We start from the raw sequence: 5,315 nt of genomic DNA on the forward strand, positions 1-5,315 counted from the left end.
ACCTGGTTAAGAGTAATAAAAATAGACCATTTTCCCATGAAAGGTGCAGGCCATATATAGCCAGGGCAGCCACTCAAAGGTATCAAGGAGGAACAGGCTCCTCCTACATCGATGCACTTCCATCTTTAACATGTGATTTTATCTTCAGATTTGGAGTACTGCTGGTGCACCATGGAAATCCTGTTTACAATTTTGGAATGTGAGACAAACCCAGAGCCCAAAGAAAACCACAGGCCGATCTATCTAAAGAACTTTCCTGGAAATTTAATACTGTCAGTTATTTTCTATCTATATATGCTTTGATATTATAATGTTAGGTAACTGTTTTCTGGTTGGATTGCTGTTTTTACAGTTATACTATTTGGAAACTATCTTTAGACCAACAAATGATATTTTCACTAAAGTTCTATTTTGTATTCAAATTCTGTTTGTAGTTGAATACCTGGAAGTATGTTTATTATGATTTATTCTTGATAGCTTGACTGAAATGAGATCCTAGGCAAATAATTTTTACCTCCATGAAGATATTATTCCATTAGCTATTGACATCGTTTGCTATGCTGATGTTTCTACTTTTGATATAATATTTAAACATTTTTAAACTGTCTGTCATGTATCTGGAAAATCTTAAGATTTCTTATGTCTGACATTTTGCAATTTGACTTTAAATTTTCTAAGTGTGCAGTGTCATCAACCAGTCCAAGCTAAAACTACATTTCCCAAAGCCAAAATAAATTTCAGTCTAATTTGGAAGGCAGTAAAGATACAGATAGTTTTATTGCATGGAAATTAGGGAAGAGCACCAGGCCCCGTGTAGTTGTGAATCCAGCAGCTCACCTTTTTGACCTGGGCAGCACCCAAGCCCTCAGCGGCTCCACTTTCTATAGGATCTCTCTGTTTGGCCTGGTTCGAATACACGTGAATGTGTAGTTTCGTGGAAAAGGGTGCTGGCTTGCTCTGCAGGTCACCCACATAATTATGGTTAGAGGTAGTATGAGTCAGATACGGAATCCAGTTTATCCTTGTAAGTCACAGTTTGTCTAAGTTTTTCTTGCTATTTTACAATTTATGTTCAGCTTTTTTTCTTGAACCTTGCCCTGCTTAACCCATATCATTAGGCCCATATCATATAAAGAAGCTATGATTGCATAGAATTTTAAACCAGCTCCCACATGGTATATATTCTAATAATCTACAATAAATCTCTTAATCTATATACTTACCATGGTACTCCTTCTCTGAATGAACCATGGTAGATTTTTTATTTCTTATTCTTTCATTAATTTATTTATTCGTGCTACTTAGCACTTAATATCTCTCTCTTTTTTTTTTAGGTGAGGCAACCCTTAGTTGACCTCACAGATTCCAAGGATCTTGTCAGCTTACAATTCCTTATTTATTTATTTATTTTTTTTTTTTTTGCACCTACAGCACCTAGTCTTCCTAGGTGGTCTCCCATCCAAGTGCTAACCAAACCTGACCCTGCTTAGCTTCCAAGATCAGATGGGATCGGGCTTGTTCAGGGAAGCATAGCCATAGACTAATATCTCTTTCAGTTGTGATATATCAAGTATTTATTCAGTTCTGGAATATTTTTTAGTCATTATTTTATTACTCAACATTATGCTGTAATTTCTCAAAACTCTTACATTAATTAATTTACTTGTCTACAATTTCCAAATTAGATTGTATCCCATATATCGAGTTTTCCTACATATTTATCATTTCAAAATATTTGTTTTTTTTTCTTTTTTTACTTATTTAAAAAAATTGTTCTCATTTATTTCTTTTTAGTTCATGATTCTTACTCTTTCAATATTTACAGTATATCTTTTAAGAATTTGAAGATTTCCAGCAGACATTGAAAATTATTTAGACTGATGAATTTTTTTTTCTTTTTATAGAGAATTAATCTTTTATTTTTCTTTTATTTTGTCAGTGTACCCTTTTAGCATGAATTGTTTTCAATTGTGGTGAATTTTCTCATTCTCTTTCACCTTTACTGGAAGTTTGATCTCTTTGTATTTTTTTCTCTCTTATTTTGTATTCAATCTGACTTTCCAGGAGTTTCTTCTATACAGGACTACCAACTCAGAAGATGCTCTTATATTGATGGCATTGTCTTCTAACCCAGCAATTATCAAGATATTTCATTTTTAATTCTAAGCACTGAATAGGATGGCAACTCAGCCCAATTCTTTGCAATGAGTTTCTGCATATTTCCTCTCACCTACCACGTTATGAACTATCATCAAGTCTATAGCTGTAGGCAGTAGTCAGAGTATGTTTTTTCTCAAGCTGCACTCTGTGGTCTGGGGTGCACATGCCATTTTTTGATTTCCAACCATGAACCTGGTCCATCCATTGACTCACATACGCTAGTCTTTCTGTTAACCTGTAGGAGGTAAATATTTTAATGCCTTTGCATAGACATCCTCTCCTAAGATTATGTTTTGTTATTTGTCCATGAGTATATTAATTTTGAATTTTAATTTAGATAAGTCTATTTAACTGTTTCTGTTAATATTTCATTTTTGGTACGGAGTTGGAGAGATAAAATCATGAATTTGCAATACCATCATAAGTAGATTAAAAGTCTCACATATGCTCTCTACCAGAGTTGGAAAACTTTTTCTGTAAAAGGCCAGATATTAAATATTGTAGGCTTTGCAGATCACACACAGTCTTTGTCATTTATTATTTTCCCCCCAAAAAAGTTTTAAAATGTAAAAAACTATTCTTATCTTACAGGATATAGAATATATACAAAGCAAGAAGACAATTTTATGCTATTACATAGATAAATTTAGGACTGTTAGGACTGAGATGGTGTGTTGACATGATAAGTAAGGTGTACAGTATAAATTTTAACTGGAAAGATCAGAGTTACATTATATTTAATCTTAGTTTTCTTCATTGATATGCCTTCATTTATTTTTTCCTTAATGATCATTTATATATGTCAATAATTTTATTTTTTCAGAAAACATTAGATACAAACTGAGCATCAGTCAAAATAATATTCAATTCTTACTGTATATGAAGATAAGAGAGTCAAATAAGGCAACTATTGTCAATCAGATAAATGGCCAAGGGTTGAACAAATTCATGCTGAGAAGAAGTGAGTTTGAGGGGAATCTTCTAAAAATGATAAGTATTCTTTAGTTATTTAAAGAACTTCCGAAGAAAAAGGTACCTTGGTTAGAGTCTATTCAAGAGTAAGAAACTTTATACATATTTGATGTTATAACTTCTTTTGAAGTTTCTCTCCAGTAGCAGCAAAATGAACATTATCAGCAACTGAGTAGAAGAGTATCACTTGAAAAAGACATTAAGCTATATGATATGTAATTTACAAAGATACATATGAAAGCCTACTTTTGTTGAATTATGTTATCTCTCAGAGCATGCAGTGTTCAGTAGACTAGAATTGGGAGGAGACAGGAATTTATTTGAGTCAAAATAATGTTCTTCCATTAAAGCAAAAATAATGTTAATTATTTTAATGAACATATGTTCTGAACCTCCTGGAGAGTTGTTAAATAAGAAAATTAAGAAACTCTATGAGAAAAGTTGGAAAATATTCTAAATAATTTATAAAAGTAGACATGCAAACATTTTATAAACATTAGAAAATATTTGGCCATGATATCATATAAATATTTTTAATTTCCAAATATACTATGTGGTTTTCGTCACACTTAAAAGTATAATTACCAATAACCACTAATTATTAAAAGTGACTGTAGCTAGTAAACTGAACACTTCTAAAATTACTTTCAGAGTTCAAATCAGTGCATCTTTTCTGGAGAAAAAATTTGGAAATGCATCAAGAACCTTTAAAAAAAACCCAATTTGAAAAAAAAAATGTAATTTCACATTCAGGAATCTGGTTTTTAATGTAATCAGCAATATAAAATATAAATAATAATTTGTATGAAGAATAGCCATTACAAACTTACCTAATAGATAACAGCAAATAAAATCTTATTAAACTAAATGTTAGTAAGAAATAACCCTGTATGTTAGGTAGACCTTATCTTGCAGAAATAAAACATTTAGTCATCTTTTGAAGGTCTAGATGTACAATCTCTACTACACAGATATTTCACATGTGACCTAACATCTGAAGAGATATCAATGTGTAGAGAAAGTTATGAGGTATGTGTCAGTGTTTTTCTATAAAATATTATGTTTTTTAGGTGTGTCACAAAACTTTATATAATTGTTTTTTTGAGTAAACACTGTCATATTTAACTGTTTTCTATTAGCGCATGCTACTAAAAGGTAGGTATTCACTTAAAAATGAAAACTGAAAGTATGCAAATTATAACCCTAGAATACAGTTTAGAAAACACAATAAATTAATGTTAATAATACTGGACTTTTGAATTTGCCCTTATGATGTGTCTATTTATCATTTTTATCAATAATGATTATTTTTATGCAAAGTATATTTTTATTGGCTAAGATTACTTTCTCTTTGATAACTTGTGGTCTTATTTTTTATTTCACAAATACATTTTCTGTGAATGTAGCATCTCCTATAGTATATATTCATGCTATTGCATGTGTTAAAAAAATATTAATTTCCAGATAATATTCTTAATGCTCCACATAACTTTGGATAGATGACTATAATGAATAACTCTAAGTATAAATTTATTTTTAAGTTAATACATCATAAATGCTACTTTTGACCTCTTGCTATTTATAGAACATTTATTATAATCTACATTGTGAACACATAGAAATGAAATAAAGAATTATTTATTCTTGATGAAAATATAATAAAAAGTGGACAGAAAACAGCTGCAAATAAATACGTACATATGTAGCAAATAGATATTAAATAAGTGACAGATAGTGAAGAGTCCATAAAAGATCAATAAAGAGGTAAATTATGGATATATTCAAATATTCTTTCATGTATGCATTCAGTAATATTGTTTTACTCATATTATATCCAAGGCATGTTTGAAGATAGAAAAATAGAGATGGCAGATTTTGTTCCTAATAAGTTTAAGATCTAGTAAGGAAAATAAAGCCAGTAAACATGTAAATATAATAATTTTTGAAAGGCAAATTATATAATATTAGACCTGGAAAAATAGTTTAATAAAAACTGAGATGTTTTATAGTGTGAGTAGGGTAGCCTGTTTGGAGAAGCTGCCATTTGAATCAGTTCTTAAATGATACATAGAATTTGAGTAAGTAAGATTAGGATAAAGAACATTTTAGACAGTGGTGTAAATGTTTTGAAGGACAGAAAAAATGCAATACGAATAGAAAATGCTTGAAGAATAATGTGTAAG

At 30.3% G+C, this 5,315-nt stretch overlaps 1 pseudogene; it reads right to left on the reverse strand.

Annotated features, from left to right (window-relative positions):
* Nucleotides 1–1,422: 1,422 nt before the first annotated feature.
* LOC112475850 lies at nt 1,423–1,541 on the reverse strand (annotated as a pseudogene).
* Nucleotides 1,542–5,315: the final 3,774 nt, after the last annotated feature.

This window comes from Pteropus alecto, unplaced genomic scaffold (assembly GCF_000325575.1).
Source record: "Pteropus alecto unplaced genomic scaffold, ASM32557v1 scaffold152, whole genome shotgun sequence".
Classification (NCBI taxonomy): Eukaryota; Metazoa; Chordata; class Mammalia; order Chiroptera; family Pteropodidae; genus Pteropus; species Pteropus alecto.